The 18,705-nt window shown below is 43.2% G+C and overlaps 1 long non-coding RNA gene across 2 annotated transcripts in view; it reads right to left on the bottom strand.

The window, feature by feature from the left end:
* LOC105242328 overlaps nt 1–12,443 on the bottom strand; it is a 46,991-nt gene extending 34,548 nt beyond the window's left edge. The window contains exons 1-3 of one of the 2 annotated variants that reach the window (XR_002141351.2): nt 12,098–12,432; nt 8,891–8,997; nt 3,987–5,327 (exon numbers count right to left, since the gene is read on the bottom strand). This is a non-coding gene — a long non-coding RNA (uncharacterized LOC105242328). Of the gene's footprint in view, nt 1–3,986; nt 5,328–8,890; nt 8,998–12,097 lie in introns of those variants that run through there. The other variant, XR_004627812.1, reaches the window with a different exon arrangement.
* Between the last annotated feature and the right edge of the window lie 6,262 nt (nt 12,444–18,705).

Raw genomic sequence — 18,705 nt, 5'->3', positions numbered from 1 at the left:
GAAAGTGTTATTTGTATTGTTAAATTTACATTATCTCCTCTTCAATTGCATCAGGGGCTAACTAGATCTAGAAATAATGACATTTTAAAGGGAAAATGGCAACCATCTCCAGAAGACTGGCGTATAATGGAAGAACCTAATTAATTTAACCTCATAATCTTCCATAATGGCTGAGTTTCATCATTCCCACAGATGGAGCTTGGAGGAATTAAGAGTGGTGTGCTTCCCCGCAGACTCCACAGATTGGCTGGCCAAGGGGAGATTTTTCTTTATATTGCTTCAGTTCACATATTGGCAATGTCTACTTGAAGTATACGAGGAAGACAAAGTGTGTGGCATTAAAAGGTGAAAGTGAAAACCCCATTATTGCAAAATGTCTTGCCTCTAGTTTTATACAGTAGAGGCAAAACAAAATCTCTTTGTTGAGAGACGTGGGACCAAGAATTTAAGATTACCTATAAATATTCTTTTAGGTTTAAATTGCAACAGAAAGGGAAACAAGGCTTAACTTCAGGAAAATGAGAGATATGCACACGTCTACAGCTAGTCTTAGAAATCCCCTTATTCATTTTTTTTCTTTCCTGAATGATTTGCAATATTTTCTGGAACTTTTCCTAACATAAGAAAATGGAAAGATGTGGGGATCGTGTGCTAGCACAGGTACAACAATACTGTAGGGGATCTAAAAAAAAATAATAATAACTTGCATCATAAGAATAGTTTCACTGTTTGATTTCTCTGCTACAGTGACTACTACCCGAGACATTACATACTGCCCAAATTCATTGTTGGTGAAGAAATTTGAAAGCATCTCTCTCAGTCATTTTGTTCCTAAGAAGCCAGTTCCTTTCCATTATCAAAAAACTGTATGTTACTTTACATACCGTAATTAAGAATATGTGCACGGGTTCGTGTTTCCCTGATCACATGGAGCATTTAATCTCAGGATATATTGACAACTGTGTCTGAGGGAACACTAATGTCAGATCCTATCCATAGTGTACATGTATTAGATGGGCTGAGAATCATGAAATTGAAATTATGTGCTTGGGTCTCATAAAAATCTTAGAAAGAGGGAAGATGGTAGCTGCTGAGGGCTCCTTGGAGGAGAAAACCTTACTCATATTATTGCGAACATTGGCACTTAATTCAGTCAAGGATCCTTGCACTTCCCTATGCCAAGCCCTAGGTTAGAGGCGAGAATCCACCTTTCCTGCAGGTGCTCCCACTACGAGTGTCGAGTTTTACAAACATTTTCCTGTCAGGCTGTGATTTTTTTAAGTTGCTGATCGAAATTTCGAAAATACTCCAAATCACTCTCTACCTCCCGAAAACTTCCGAATCCACCTCCTAGAGGAGGTGTCTTTACCTGGCGGGGGGTGGGGGGGAAGGCGCTATGGGTCTTCGGGTAGCACTTGGCTGACGAATAACGACCTCCCCAAACGCATTAGCAAAGGTGTTTCTGCAGTAAATGGCAGCTGGGCACCGTTTGCATCCAGCACGGCCAGTTTACTGCCTTGGCAGAAGGAACCCGAGACCGGCGGGGCGGGGCTGAGCAGCCTAGGTTTCTCCGCGCTTTGCCGCGCGCCTCACCCGGTTCCCTCCCGTGGCCGGGAACCACGGTTCCCCCACTGTAGTGGGGGCCCCAGAAATTCTGCAAGGCTTTAGCTATAGGCAACAATGAGCTTGGAGTGTGTCTGGGGTGGAGGTGTGGTCTTGTCTTCAAGTTGTGATGCAGTGCACGCGCGCTTTTCCCCACTTAGCTGATTCGTTCACGGTGGGGGTTTGGCGGGAGTGATGCTAAAGCTTCTCCAGGCGACCTTTCAAAGCTCCACCCCTGCCTTGAAATGGACGGTTTGTACTTGACTGGCGTGAAGGCCGCCAAAAAATGGGGGATGGCCATAAAGGAGAGAGGAGACTGAGGGGAAAGGCTTCACTCGTAACTTTTTGCCTGCGGCAGTTTTTGATACTAAGGAAAGGGTGCTGACCACATGAAGTGCCCAGAACTGCAGACGGAAAACCGAGGTGGGAGTGGGGGCTGGAGACCGCCGATTCTCAGAAATCCGTACGGAAGGGTGAAGGGTGAAGAGCGTTTGGTTCTCCGGAATCTGTCCTCCAAAGGGCAGCTGGGTTTGGAAACGCTGTGTCCGGGCCTTGGAGCGCGCGGGGTGGGCGGAGAACGTCCTGGCATGTGCTTAGACTTCGGTGAAAGGGGGTGCACCGGGATTCCGACCTGGCTTCAGCTCCCGAGTCTGCGACCACCTGGCTGGGTATTCATTCACTGAACACATACTGACTGATGACTAGCCTCGCGCCAGGCACTATTCTAGACGCTGGGTATAACAGCCGTGTCGTCTTAGGCAGGTCACTCAACCCCTGGGAATGTCGGTTTCTTCAGCCGCAGCAGCACTGCAGGGTTGGACGGCTACAAGGCCGCTCAGATCCCTTCCAGCTGTCAAATATGACACAGGCGCGAATGGGTGTGCCCTCCGCTGACGGATGAGCCCCTTACTCTCGGCAGTGGGCGGGGAGAAGGACCCGATAGGCCATTTTGCCTTGGTCACTTGTAGGCTGGCGAGATACTATTGTTCCTCACGCTTAGCCAGCAAAACAAAGCTGTGCGAGGGTGCGGGAACCTAACTGATCTCAGCCACAAGAGGCTAAAGTTTCCCAAAATATTACGGCAAACCTACGCGAAATCTCTCTTCAGAAGCATATCCTTACGTATCTGACCACCGTCAGTGGCAGAACAGGCCTCTCTGCGGCAAGCGGGCCAGTAGTAGGGCCCTTACAGCCCGGGGGCCAAGGGCCAGGTCGGCCCTCAGCAGACGACTCTTGCCGTGGCCCGGGATCCCACTCCCACTCGGCGCTCGGAAAAGAAACCGAATCCAGCCCTCTGGAGCAGGGCCCCCTCGGTGGCGCGGCCCGCGGCCTGCACCGCCCGACCCTGCAGAAACGAGCCCAGTGCCCCGCGCCCACCGCGGCATCCCGAGCATCGTCGGCTTCCCCGGCCCAGTTTCCACAAAGCCTTTTGTGAGCTTCTGCTATCGCTTCCCGGGGTCTATTTCTAGCCCCAGCTGAAAACGCAGTGCGCGGACGCGGGAGTGCGCGGGCAGCCCCGGCGAGCTGTGCCTCCGGCAACCGGGCGCACTCTTCAGCTCCAGCGAGGGCCCGCTTTACCCGAACCCCCGGGGGCCCCGCGCTCGGCAGCCTGTTCGCGCGTTCGATCTCCCCGACGCTACAGGTGGCCCCGGCAGGGCACCCGGCCCTTCTATCCCGCCCAGGCCTCCGACCCCTTCCTCCGCGCGGGCGGAGGGGCAGCTGCCTGAGGCGAACCGAACCCGGCGCCCTTCCCGCCTATGGCCGCCTAATCTCACCGCCCCAGAGCCTTCCTCCAACCTCCCTGGGTGGGTTCAAAGCTTCCCGGTCCTTCTGGTTCATCCTCGTGCTCCCCTCCCCCAGTGCCCCCATTCTGGAGCTCAGAACCTGCGCGCGTGACTGCGCCACCGCGAAGAATAGCCCGGGTCGTGGCGGAGCTTGGGGGGGTGGGGGAGGCGGGAACGGGGAGGGAGGGGCGGGAGGATATCGAGCCCAGGGAGAGGCCGTGGGTTGGGGCAAACTGATCCTCGCGGGGCTAAGCAGAAGCAGCTGCTGGTAATAGGCGCCGCCTGGGAGGGAGCGGGTTTTCCCAGCTCCAGTGGCTTNTTGCCGCTGCCGCGGGTGCACAGGCGGCCAGGGCAACGCCGGCGGGAGTGACCCGCAGCGGAGACGCCAGCTCTACAGGCAGGCCCCAGTGCAGATCCACCTAACCCTCCGTGGGACCGAACAGTCCCAGAGGGCTTTCCTGGTCAGCCTTCCTCACCGAGGCGGGGTAAATCCACCCCTCCCCCATGCTCCGGCTCGAACGAGCTCCCTCCTTTCCTTCCTCGCACCCCAAGTACGGTGCTAGATGGGCGTCGTTCAAAGCTTCATAAGGAGGTGGGACGGGGGACGGCAGTTGAAGTCCCCTCGCCTCCACCCCTCACACCCAGCATCCTGGCGGAGATAGCCAAACACTTCTCATTGTTTCCTGAGGTCAAGCAGCAAGGACGCGCTTCACTTAGAAGCATCTCTGACTGTCTTTTCCCATGTACTTCTGAGAAGTGAAGTAAGGAAATGACGCCTGCTGCAGTTTCAGAAGCTTATATTGGACAAGTGTTCGTAAATGAAAAAATTTGGAAACTTAAGAAAATTAATAAGCACATGGAAATCCACGACAAGCCATAACAACTGATTTTTATCTATCATTTTATATCCGTCTATTATCCATCTAAATATAAAAACCCCGTGATTTTATGTAGTTTACATAAACCACAGGTATTTGGCACTTGCTCTTGTGTTTTATTCCGATACATTCATGAATTGGCAATGCCCTTCCAAACCAACTAAATAACATATTTTAATCTTGGAAAAATAAAATTCTGCTCGACTTATTGCATTTACATTTTATGAAGTTTTTTTTTTTTTTAATTGGGAAATAGTCCTCTAAAACCCCCTCACCACCCAGTTAGAGTACTAAGGCTTTCGGCCTCTGGTTCCACGACTTCAGTGATATCTAGTAATAAAATCTTTGCGGTCCCAGAAGATAATCAATCTAGAATTTCTTTCTTTGGATGTTTACATCATGCGGAGTTTTCGTTACAATCTTGTTAACATGTTTTGTTTAACTCAAGACATGTTAGAAAAGAAAAAAACAAAACCGAACGTTCTTATGGAGGGAATATTTTTTCTTAAACCATGACTTGACTGAGATATCAGTGGTAGCACTCTGATTTATCTTCCCTTTCCAAAGAAAATTTATGTTCAATTTTACTTGTCAAATGATGCATCCACATTGACAGTTTTGTCTTTTGATTTCCTTTACGATAATATAAACTTTTAGCAAATAGAAGGTACATTCTGAAGCAAAACAACTTCCAGCAGTAAACTTCTGTTTCGCGTATCTGCCTACCTGTTCAGCTACCCAAAACAGATCATAAAAAGATGTCTTTTTTCATCTTTACTTCTCTAATTCTTGAAGGCTTCAGACATCTCTAAATAAATGAAATTTGAATGTTGCGTTTTAGGGAGCCTATGCATTATTGCATCTTGGATTTGGACAAAAGAACGGTTCATCATCTTTGGGGAAATAATCTACGTCTATTTAGAAACAGCTCGGGGAACGGCATCTCTGTTTGAGGTTCTTCCGAAAAACTCCCTCCGGCGAGCTGCTTGTACATTTATGTCCGTAGGCACGTCACTATTCAGGCCATTAGCTTCCCTCTTCCACTTTTATTGGATAAGTGCAGCTGCGAGAACCAAAAACAATATATATTGGAAAAGAATAAGGGAGATTCTCGAATTCTAAAGCCGTACCATAATTTCTAGTTTCACTTCTGTCTTCCCCACCTCCCCCACCCTCCTATCCCATTTGCAGGACCACGTGTGCGATTCCGCATCCCACAGTCTGTTCTCGAATTTCTTATATACTTTTCCTCCCCTCTCAAGCAGTCAAAAAAAAAATTAATAATGCCGAGGGGGAAAAAAGGCCTGAAATCAAATTGCAAAGCCACCAGGCAGGCGACCGGTCGCGCCGGCACACAGCACCAGCAACCCGGAGTCTTCGGGGCTTTTCCGGAGCATCAAAACGTGCCGGCGTCCTAGGCTTGAGGAAAAAGACGAGGCTTACGCAAGAAGCTAGACTTCCGTAGACCGAGGACGAAATCGACAAAGAAAAACCTCCTGCCCGAGGTGAATTTTCCTTAACTATCTGAATCCGGCTCACGTCGTTTCATGGTCTTTGGTCAGGCGATTCCTCCCACGTTGCCACACACCCCCGTGCGCGGGATCCCAGACTCTCTCAATCTGTCTGTCTGCCTCTCTTCTCAAGCTTCCTAGCTCAATTTTCACATCAAATGAGTCATCCACGTTTGATCCTCGCAGCCACATTGGCAATATTTCTTGAACGGCAAACACCTCTTTCCGAGGCAAACGGTTTGATCGGCATTTCTAGCTAACGTTCAATTTTCTCCATACTTTCCCACCCCCCTGCGCCTAGTCTCACTGGCAATCCAATTCCATCAACACAAAGTGCAGGTAAATGCGTGGCGTGTTTAACCTCCATTGATATCATTTTAACTGTGCCTAAGAATTCCCCGGGTTGCTGGAACGACACCCAAACCTATTGAATTAATGAGAGACTGCACACAAAATTTTACATAACTTCAAAGATTATTAATTGCTACAAGTGGTCGCACTGCAGTCACCACAGGGATCATGTTAGACGCATACAAGGAAGAAAAACTCCCTTTTTCACTCCAACAAACATTTGCCCCAGCTAATCCAGTAGTTTCGTTAGCTGATTGTGACATGATTTGAGTTTTTCTTTTGCATATATAAATAAATTCTATGATCTGAAAGGAAATATCTATATCATGTTAGATTTAGGCAAATTATTGAGCTAGGCATTTATTTCACAATCCACAAGCAAATTAAAAAATTAAATCCAGGGACAAGGGTTTCACAATAAAATGGCCATTAGCTGTCAGCATGCTGTGCATTCTGGAAAGTGAATGATAAAATTTATCTGTTGGGATTCCCTCCCTTTCATGCTCACCATGAACATACTGGTTTGGGGCTATGATTCTGTTAATATATAGATTTCATGTCACGTATTTTGTACTGGTTTAAATGATGCATAAAGCAATTTTAAGTTTTATTCCTTCAAGGATAGCTTAAGCTATCAAACATTTGATAGAATGGAATACTCAAGCAAAACAAAGCAAGCAAACAAAATGTGTTAGGAGAGAAACCATATGGAGGCAAAAAATAAAACAAAACAAAGAAAAAAACAGACAAAAACAAAAACAGAAACAGAAGTCAACCCCAATCAGCAATTCAGCTCTCTGAATATCTGATTAATATTCAAGGACACATTAGGTTTTCATTACCAAGAACAGCTCTTCAGTGCCTCTCGTTACATGTTAAGAAATAAAGACAATTACAATGTTGGAAACATAATTTTCCTCACCATAAATACTTTATGCTTATCAAACAAACAGTGGATTGTTTGCTTTCTCCTTTCCACTGCTCCTTTGGCACTAATTCTGGCACTTAGATGGTACTTGGTTTGGCATGCAAGGCAAGGCAGTTTGAAAATTATCTTTACAGCTACCTCTGGTACCGTTCTTCAGGCTTATTGTTGGCCAATAGAGAGCTGATTGTTTCATCTAAATGGCCTTCGTCCACAATCTATGCTTTTATAGGAATAAACCTTTCATGTTCCATCTTTTCACTGAATCCACACTTTCTTATCCTGGGCTTTCTACCTGTTTAGTTTTATTTCTGCATGATGACAGAACTCACAAAATGGAACCAATTTTAAGAAAATGTTAATAGTAATTTACAATTATAAACCAAAAGTCAACAAAAGTACTATCAGCTATCTGCCAAAAACATGGTCAGGAAATAGCAAATGAGATTTAACCTAGATAAGTACAAGTAGTATGTCTGGGGAAATAGAATCTAAAAGTCATAAACTTGAGGTCCAACTTCATACTCTTCACGAGTCCAACTCCCAAATATTTCCATTCTGCTGGCCATTAGAGTTTACTTATGGAGCATGCAGTTCTGTTCTAAACTATGCTGGAAGAGCAATTATGTTGGATATTTTTTTTAATGCACCTGCAATTTTATTCTCGGGGACAAAGGTGCTGTTTTAAAAATTGCCTAGTTGTGAGAAAGAAGAATAAATCTGATGCTTGTTTGTCATATGATATTACAGAAATGCAAAAAGAACAATCAAGCCATTGCCTTTGGAGTGGGGGCAAGAACAAGAGACTGCCACATCAAGGAATCCTATTCCCCCCCAGCACTTGTTAGATAACATCTCTTTATAAAAGTAAAGGCAGCTCACAAATGGATATGCTAAAGAGTAGAATGATCTGGACAAAAGCAAAATGGAAGCTCGGGAAGGGTCCGACTATAACAGTAGTTGAGAATGAAAAGTCTATATGGGCCAAGACAGAAAAATGATGAAAAGAAAATAAGACAAATTAGATTAAATATGCAGAAAGACTGAATCTCAGTTACTTTGGAAGATTCACCTAAAAGGAAAAGATCAACACAACAGGTATTATTTTTTTAAATAATCATAGGTACGATAAAGTTTACCATAGTAGTTATTTACAAGACGCAGGACATGGGTAAAACACCACTTGAAAATTAACTTTAAGTCTTTGCTTTAGCAGAAAGCTGGCCAAGAACCCTTGTGTTGTATCCCACACTTGGTTTCCAAAGCTATAAGTGCATAAAGCATCCTCTCACTGGATACCTCCAAAATGCCTGGTAGGATTAAAGAATTTGATGGTGTTCTTTGGAAGTCTTGGTAGGGGGAAATGTATTTGCTAATGTTAGTCAAAAATAAATGGATTAGAAAATCAGTCCTAATGTAGCAAGAAATTGGATGTAAAAGTCAAAATTTATGGCTCACGTAATAAGTTCTTGTCTAGTGAGTAAATTTCTCCCTGGTTTACCTCATACCGTTTTTTAGAGGAGCAATAGGCATAGAAATTAACTTTCAGATCACAGGATATTTCACTAGACTAAAACTCACACGTACTTTTTATAATATAAAGGCCCTAGAGCATAGGAATCAGTCTTGTGCATAATTTTTCTTGGTATTATTATTCTAGTGCCTTCCATTCATGCTCCCTGGCCAGACACATTCTACACTGAACAACTGAACATGATGCTAACAGTATTAAGTGATTTAGCTAAGTGAAAAAAAAACCAGTACCGAGGGAAAAAATGATTGATCTAGTAAAAGTTTCTTTAAATGATTCCTGCACATAAGAAAATTTCTAACTCACACCTGAAGAGTTGGCTTGACTCTTGGCTGTTCCCATGTGGTCCGGTCTTCTCCCACTGATGCTCTGAAGTAAATCTGGATCTCAGCTAGTGGGTGGGATCTTCATCCTCCTTTAAGGAAAACTCCCATTAGGTGCATTTGACAAGTTTTTCTATATGAAGTTACATTGCCAAACCAAATAATAAAAGGATTTTTCAAGTGTGTGTTTGTGTGTGTGTGCATATGAGAGAGAGAGAGAGAGAAAGAAGAGCAAAATTTCTTTTGAATCAGGATTGTTCATAACACACGTAACCTGTCATTGTAGACAGAATATAAATGCTCAATGAACTACAAAACTTCTGTTGATATTTGCCCTTTGTCTTCTGTGTATCTGTATTTGAGAGTTTGAATAGGACCTGGGTTTAAATACACAAAATTTCTGTCACATGTGTTCTGTGTTAATGCCATAAATCTAGAGTATAACTCTACACTTAAGCAATTTTTGTGCCCTCATATATGCAAAACACCCTGTCATTTCTTTATTGTATATAAGGTAGGTTAGGATAGCAATTAAGATTAGTATTTTATGACATGTAAACAGCTAAATGTTCTCAGTTCAATATAAACTAGCAGATACATAACTGATTCCTTATGGTATTTACTAGTTACGTGGAAATTCAACAGATACATATATCTATAAATACACTAATAGATGAATATAAACATATACATTCTCAAGTGGGTAATTATGAATATATATATTTTATTGGGTTTTGGCTTGGTGTTACAAAGGACATTTAAATTTTTATTGAAAATTTTATTCAGACGTGGCTGTGTCAAATGAAAAAATAAGTATATTTTGTGTTAAAAATAAACCTATCTTAGGTGGTATAATGCATTTGCAGATTGTGACCCTATGCCCAAACAGGGCTATAAATCCACACTGTGCCTGTGATTGATTTGGGATTTGGATTTCTGATCTGGCAGAGAGATGTGTAAAAACCTCAAGTAGTCAACAGCTCCCTATTGGCTGTGCATCTGAGGGGCTCGAGAGCATTGTTTATTCCAGCAAGTGTCTGGAATACATTATACTCAATAAATTGGCTCCTGTTACTCCCGTTTTGGAGACTATGAAGAATTTGTATACTGTGCAAAAATAAATGTACTTTGCCCAAATAACAATTTTCCTTAATAGAAAATTCTGAATATGACTTTGTCTTCTGAATCCAGTACTGCCAATATTTTAAACACATGGCATTTCCTAAAGAGCGATAATGAAATAATTCTCCACACCTTCAAATTCAGAAACTGGTTCAAAGTGTAGATCTGTTTTTATCCAAAGCCCATATGAATCTAGGTTTTGAGAAGTTAAACAAAACAAAATGGTAGGATATTTGGGCTGGGAGCTGTTCTATATATATATTTAAGGAAATTTTAGGATCAGGGATCAAGAGACTCTATACTAATAAATAAAAATTTTAGATTATATGTTACTTCTAAATTATAAAGATTGACTTCTTAAATATGATTTTTAAATAACTACCATGCCTATAGTCTTTGACAAAAGAAATTTTCATTGCTTTTGGTGATTTCATAGCAGACACTTATATATGGTAGTTTGGGGTTATTGTTGCTTCTTCCTTAAATAAAACTTTTGATCACCTAAGCTCTAAAAGACTCTGGATCTGCTTTTTTATGTTATAAAAAATTTTTATATTCATAATGGGTAGAAAGGATAAGCAGTGGATTCAAAAAGGCAAAGCCATCCTCATCAATGGGCTGATATGGTTAATATTTCTATTAGGATAAGATATTGGGGTGTTATTAGGTTAACATAATTTATCAGTGCACTGACTTCTACAAGAAGTCTTCTCACCTGATATATATAGTCTATTTTGGAAAGTTTCAGAGTCTGCATACATACAAACATTTAACAGTTTAGGACCAAAAATCAGTCTTTGTGTATATTTCTATTTATTTCCTGTGTATTGGTCTTATCTCAGAATCTATAACTGAGGGTCTTTGAAGGTGAAGGACTCTAACTCTAACTTCATGGTATTTAGTACAAGTCAACAAATACTTGACTGATATAAACAACAGTAAAGCATGTGAATCTAGATGAGTTTGAAAGAGTACGCACAATTATATTTGTATTCAAGCCATGCTTTATACTTTCCGAGGGCCTTTTGCCTACATGAGCTCATTTGAAGTGAATAATTGAGTGAGGAAGGGGAAGGCATTTTATTTGAGAGGGAGAGAGAACTGCAAACATTTTAATGCTCACTGAGAAGCATGAGCCTTATAAGAGCAAATCATCAAAGTATTTGCATATCTTTCACTGCTTGTGATTGGATTCCCTAATCAAGTAAGCGGAAGTTCCCAAAGAAGGAGTATCTCAGGTTACAGGCCTGTGATGGATGCTTAGTCCAATGCCCAAACACTTCACAGGTTGAACCCAGGTTTGCTCTAGCCCCCATTAACTCGCAGTACAGACGGGATTTTGAGGTTACAGAAACTTCCCCCTACCCTCCCAAAGGGTTCCTTGATGCAAAGAAAGGCAAAAAATGTAGTAGAAAGGATACTGGGCCAGATGGGACATTTAGTGCAGGCTGAACGATTTTGGGTAATCCACTTACTACTCTTTGTCTCAGTTTCCTTAAGTTAGAGTACATAAGACCACTTATAAAATTATTTGAATCCCAGATGTCTTAATAAGTTTCAGTCTGACGGCTTATTCCTTTAAATCCTCCCCACCCCAGCAGGAAAAAAAAAATCACCATGTCACTCTGCCTGTCCTCCCCTCAGGTCCACCTCAAGCACACCTAACTCCCCCACGTTGACAGACCAACCCCCTCCACCCTCTCCCTCAGTTTAAACACTGCAAGGGCTGAGGAGTCCTAGACACCCCGCGGGGCGTGGGCAGCAGGCCCAGGCTCCAGCTCCTGGTGCGGAGAGGAGTTGGGGCCCAGGGAGGGGGCTGGGGGCCGAGAAGAGGGTACTGGGAAGACCGGGGGTGCTGGGAAGAGGGTTCCCCTCGTCAGCGCCGGCCCTGCTGTCGTTGCGCACGCGGAGCCGCGCAAAGGGCGCCCCTCAACCCGGAGGCACAGGCGCATTTAAGAAGGAAAGAAAGAAAAAAGCCACCCCTGGCTCGAATTTCTGGAAGCCAGAGCAGTTTTTGCCCTAAACACAGAGACAGAACCCCTCTTAGCGCTGCCCTGGCCTCTCCGTTACCCATTTTCGGTTTGTTTTTGGAAGAACCGGTTCCTCAGCCCCTCGTCGCCGCAGTTGTGACACGAGTAAGTCCAGCCGCCGGGACCCTGTCGCCGGCCACCGTCCCCTCGCGCGCTCTCTTCCCACCTTCGGCCCCGGTGGCGGCGCTCCGGCCCCTGCCCTGGCTGCCCGGCCGCTTCGGCCTCCAGTCGGGTTGCAGTGACCAGGAGACTTTGTTGTGAAACTAAATCTGACCCTTTGGCTCCCGGGCAGCGGCCGAGAGCCCGGGGACGCTGCCGCCCGCGGCCCCACCCGGGGCGGGAGGGCGGCGATCGGCGCCCGGGGAAAGGCAGAGGGGGGCGCAGCCGCGGAGGGGCCCCGACCCCCGAGCGAGCGCGCGCCTCCCGCACCCCAGCCCGCCGGCCGCCTCCGAGGCGCGGGCACCGCCGCCAGGTACGCGAGGACACCTGGAAGGGAGCGGCGGCGCGCACAATAATGGGGACGCGCGTCACCCCTTTACCTGGCAGCCTTAGGGCTCCCGCTGCACGTGGAGGGATGTGTCTGGGGCGGGTTTGTTTTCCTTCCGGGAGGTGGTGACTGATTGGGACGTCGGGGGACGGAGAGGGGTCCTCTTGGCCCTATTTGATGTTGTGATTGCTGTCTTGGACCATGTGCTTGCGCTCGAAGCCCCAGTAATGGGAAACTTTTGGGAAGCAGCGGGGCAAGCAGATATTTATATTTAGCACTTTCTAGCCCCCGGAGTTCCTTCCTTTGGTGGAAAGTGAGTTGGTGGGTCCAAATCAAGGAGGCCAGTTAAAAGTAGGCAGATGGATTGGAGAGGCCAACGACGGTGACACATTATTATTTCTAGGAATAATTAAGAAAGCAAGGAAAAATAAACAGGATCTCCGCTTTACCTTCCGTGAGGTTGGGGGGAGGTGGGAAAAATGCATGGAGTATAAACAATTTTTATCGTTTTCTTTGTTGAGACCCACCCAACATTTTTGTTCTGGTGACCACACTGATGAATGCTAGCTCGGTAAGTCATCTCACAAAACTCAAAACCTCTTGAAAAAAAATTGGGTGGGAGGAGGATTCAAGCCTGTAAAGAAGTGTGAATTAATTATATATTCAAAAAAATCTGTAGCAAGTATCTGCTCAGCAAACAGGATGCCAGCTATGAGTGAGAAGTGGAGGAATAATGTAGAAGCAGGATGTCCATGTAGAACAAGGACGGCATTCTTCCATCCTGTGCAGAGACCCCAAGTGTCCTGTGTCTCAAGCTCTGAGCTGTTCATTCAGTCAACACTGGGAAAGGTGCCATCTGGTTAAAAATGGTTTCTGCCCTGAAGGAACAGTGTGATGGACAATTGTGACCCAATGTGACTAGTACTCTGAGGGGGGAAATCATAGGTGCACAAGGCTTCCTGGAGGAAAGGACTGGATGAACCTTGAAAGCTATGTAGGAGACTGGGTGAAAGGTGAGTCCTCCAGACAGAGATTTGTTGGCATCAGGGGCATTCAGAAGTAGGCAGGGGCAGCTGCAGGTGAGCTGGAGGGACGTGGGATGCAGGAGAGATGCGCAGGGATGGTAGCTGGTGCCAGATTGGAAAAGACTTGGATGTCAGATCAAATCAGACTAAATCAGACTTGTTCCCTGCTTTGGGAGAGAGCACAATCTACCAAGTTTCACAATTTGGAACATGTAAAGGCCTTGGAGAGCAGGCAGAGGACTGTGCTAATTAAGATAAGTTACAAAATAGGAACTAAGAAAAAAATCTATTAGTGGCATTGTTTCCCCTATAAAAAAGTCAAAGTGTTCACAAAAGGTAATCCAAGAGAAGGTAAAGAGAGAGAAACTACAATAACAATAATGTTAAAGGCAGCTTTGAAAAGTGTCTGATTGTCCTTAAGCAGTTGACCTGCATAATAATTTTTGGATGTAAAAGCTAGAGACAAGCATATTGGATTATAGTTTTATGACCTTTCATCATTTACAAAATGCTTATCATATGCTCAGCTCAAATTTACTGAACATGTACTATGTATAGGATGCAATAATCTCTCTATCCTATTGGACGATATTAATGTCATTGTACAGATGAAGAAACAGCCCCAGAAAGGTTAATTTTTCCAAGATCACAGAGTTGATAAGTGTCAGAGTTACCAACTGCAATCCTTACGCCCCTACCCTAAGCCTTCAGTAGCCTTTTTCACCCTTTGATTCATCAGGATTAGCTCTGTTTTTGGCTTGCTTCCTTTTATCATTTGTATCAGTGACTGCATTTTTTTTTTTAAGATTTTATTTGTTTATTAGAAAGAGAGAGAGCATGTGAGAAAGAGAGAAAGAGCAGGGGCAGAGGGAGAGGGAGAAGCAGACTTCGGCTGAGCAGGGAACTTGGTGCTGGGCTCAATCCTGGGACCCTGGGATCATGACCTGGGCTGAAGGCAGACACTTAACTAACAGCCACGCAGGCGCCCCTTTATCAGTGAATTTGAAGTAGAAAGCTAAACTAGTGGTTTTGCATTGGTGTATTACAAAAAGCTGGAATGGATACATCCGTCATTCCTTGCAGAATCGTCAGTCAAAGAGAATCTGAGTGAGCTTGATTGACAGGCAGAAACTAACAATGAGAATTTCACAAGGATGAGTCAGTTCCTCAAATATAGAATAGAAGGATTCTGACTTGAAAAGAGGTCATTTGCGGAAGAGTTTGAGTGTCCTTAAACTCAGTCAATGTCAGTGGCCTTGGGATTCAGGGTCCACTGGCCAACAGACATGTCCTGTGGCGGGAAATCAGAAAGTTAAGGAACTCATTTTTATAATTTTTATTTTGTTATCTTAGTCACCATACAGTACATCCCCAGTTTTTGATGCAATGAAGGAACTCATTTTTTAAAAAGACATTTTGGGCCTAGAAAGGAGAGCCCTCAGGGGATATTATTAATCTTAAATGTTTCAAGAACAACTTCGTATAGGAGGGTATTGAAGTATATTTGTGTTGTTGCAGAAGAAAAGGGGCTTTGGTGAGCCTATTTCAACTCAATCTAAGGGAAAACCTCCTAAAAGTAACACCCTCCAACTGTGGACCAAGTGACTTGCCAAGCTGGTGAATCTCTGTCCCCAGAAGTGTTCCTGCAGAAGCAGGATGGCTATCTGTAAAGGATGTTTTCCGTGATTCCCACTCTAGATGGGAACTTGGGTTCCACAACTTCCTTCTGTGGCCCCATCACAACATCTCATACCATCTATATCCCTGTACGTTATGTCACCCATTAACCGTTTGCTCATGGAATTGAGGGGAGGCAGATTTCTGAAACTTTTCTAGTGTTGCTCTAATGTAAGTTATCCTTTGATTTTAAGGAAAGAGTGAAATTCATGAGTCAGTGTCTCTTTTCTGACAGCTTAATGCTTTCTCCATTACTGTCTTTGTTTTCGGTGTTTTGGCCTCTGAGACTGCAGTCCTGCAATCTTATTCCATCAAGCAGTCCTTACTCTGGTCAAGAAGCAAGTAAAAGTAAGAGTCAGCATCCAGGAAATGAGGAAATTGCTTTGCTAAACTTTAGCTGTGATTGTCAAGGGTAAGGGAGTAGTGTTGGAGCAGAGCTGGGAGGTGTTTTTTCTCTAGTTTCTCCTAAACTGGTGCATGTAATATGCATTAATTCTAAGGTCTAATGATGAACTTGGGTCCCCTGTACCAAATATGTTACCTAATGAGCTGGATATTGAAGTCTATGCCTATATTCTTGGCTAAAATTGCCTTCAAATTTTAGCAGAAATGGCATAAGAGTCTGAGAAGTAAATCTTTCCATTTAGTTTTTAGAAATAAACCTGCTTTTTAAATTTGACAGCTGAACTTTTTTGTGTAAGCTAAGCACAGACCAAGTACTTCATGAATCTGACCCAGGGTATTACTGAAAACCTGACCACCATTCCACATTCTAATTTGTCTTCAAAAATTAAAACCTTCAGGATCATATCAATTATTGACATGCCAATTGAACCTTAATATTAAAGAACATTGTATACTTTTTAATCCTCACCTCTTAAACCAAGGAGATGTTTTAAAGCCCCTTTTCACTTTGACACCTAAAAATGAACATTATTGATTGTTGGACCCATATGATTTACCGAAGTAGGAGTCAATGTCGGCTACGTTAGAGAGGAGCGTTGGTGGATAAATGGCAAGGCAAAGATCAGCACTAACGTCATGTTTGATTTGGAGCGGCAAGGACTATTATATTATCAAAATGTTACTTCCTCGATAGTACTGGAAAAAAGAGGTTAACAACAAATAAGAAATGTGAATTGTGGCACATTAAAAAAGATCAACTTTATCAATTGTATAGTTCAATGAGTTTTGGTAACTACGTTCACCTAAGTCACCACTAACAATCAAGATCGAGCACTAGAAGTGCTCCAGAAATTTCTTTCATGCCCCTATACAGTCCATCAACCATTCTCCCCCATCCTGGGCTCTAGTTCCAGGCAACCACTGTTCTGCTTTCCATCCCTATGGGTGAGTTTTTGTGTGTATTTTAACATCTTAGGAGGTATTCAATGGTAGATCTTTCTACGTAAAAGTAAAGGAGTTGATGTTTCATATCTCTTCTTTGTCTTTTGAATAAAGTGAGAAAATTTATCATTTAGTTATAGTTACTTAATTTAGACAGCAGAAAACATAATCACTGAATGGTACCAGTGTAGTTTGCTACCAGTTATTGTTATTTTAAAACTGAAACTACAGTCTCTATAGGCTGAGAAAGTATTTCTATGTTACATTGTATTATAAACTACACCTGCGGAGGATTGAAGGTACCCTACATCCCCTAGAGGAAACAGAATTAATATACCGGCCTGGTGAAATTTTAGATACATTTCTCACTTGTGATTATGTTTTAGATTATTTTCTCTTAGATGCCTGCATTTGTTCATTACATGTGCGATTTATAGGCCTGTGGCTCTCAAGCATTATGCTACCACACACCACTGTTCCTCAAATCCCTCATGGGTGTTCCACCAATCATAATTAATGGGCAACATTTACTATTTCTATGCTTGAGTATAAAGTATTTTTTGACAATGGCTGTCAGAACCCACTGAGTCATGTGGCATGGTGATTCATCTTGCTGAAAGACAGGAGAACGTGATCAGGACGGTAATAAAAGATCCCATGTTTACTGGGATGAGGTTTGACTTTTCATCTTGAGTCCATGAGAACAAATTCTATTCAAAAAGCAATGTTGAGTGGAAGAAAGAACCAGTGGCCCATGTGGTAGCAGTTTCATTTGAATATTCTTAAGATATGACTCTCATGTTTCATCCTTCTACTAGGGTCAATGTTGTATGTAAGAGAGATCTGAATAAGTGAATTTGACGTCACTTTCTAAGAATTGCTACTTTCTACTATCATACCTTTTGATCCTTTAATTGCAATTGGAATTTATCCTTAAAGCATTTAAAAGAGAGAAAATAACTGGATGACTACAGATCTTGAAGTGTTATATGCTATAGTGCAAGAGTGAAAAAGACCCAAATGTCCCACTTTGTGAGAATATTGCCCTGATGGAATATGAATTACATAGAAATTAAAAATGGTAAGTGTAGACCATAAAATGCTTATGGAACAATGTTAAGAGAAACCAGAAAAATACAAGCATGATGACTAACTATGATTATAGTTTTGTAAAAGTAGGTTGGGTTGATGGGATTATGGGTGTGTTTCTTTAGAGTTTTCCTAATATTGTTCATGTACTAAGTGCTGCATTAAAAGACCTACCTACCGTGTAGGTCTACTGCTCTTGAAGACATAGTTTGAATTGAAATTTAGTTACTGAATAAACACATACCGTTAATTTTCCTAATTTGCATCAGCTTGTCCCCCTTCCATTCTTCATCTGAAGTCAGAAGGAAGCTGCCAATGGTAGAAGCAGAAAGCTGGTCATATTCATATAGAAATTCTATAATGAATAGATAGGCTTCATACCTTAAACTTTAAAACAGTAGTGCCAGTAAATCAGTGAACGGCTGTAAAAGCAAATTGTTGTAGACATTTATTTCTATAGAAACTTTATCTTCAGCTGTAGAAGACTTTCGCCGATGTAGAGCTCCTTAACACTCGGCGAGATCATTGAGTATCTGGTTTCTGAATCTCATTCACCTGAGTATGCGCAGTTTCTGTTTTCCTTGCTCTAACCAAATTTCTTAGGAAGGTGAGCAAGCAAAGCAGAGGTGGCAGTGCTACACAGCATCTCGTGGCTTTGGGAGCCATGGAATGGTGAGTCGCCTAGGTCCCTGGAGGACATTCATCCAGTGGTTCATTTCACTGCAGGCTTCTGTTTGTAAATTTTCTTAAAGACCCCTTGAATTGATATGTTTATTCAATCTGTAGTTGTAGTCTTCTGGGGACATACTTCAGAATAGCCCTTTTCTTTTCTATAAAGCAATGTTCAACCACCAGTTTCCTTCTGCTTCTCAGGAATGTTAGAAAACTCAACACTTGGTGAGAAAGCAAAGATTAAAGTGATGGTGAGTTGTAATGAAAATACTCTTTCATCCAAGGAGCCACAAGTTATTAACAGTGTCTGATGGGCCTCTGGTTCATTAGAGGTGATTTATGTGTCATCTA

This window comes from Ailuropoda melanoleuca, chromosome 9, assembly GCF_002007445.2.
Source record: "Ailuropoda melanoleuca isolate Jingjing chromosome 9, ASM200744v2, whole genome shotgun sequence".
In the NCBI taxonomy this organism is placed as follows: Eukaryota; Metazoa; Chordata; class Mammalia; order Carnivora; family Ursidae; genus Ailuropoda; species Ailuropoda melanoleuca.
Note: the sequence above shows the minus strand (reverse complement) of the source record. Positions and strands in the feature narration are given on the sequence as shown.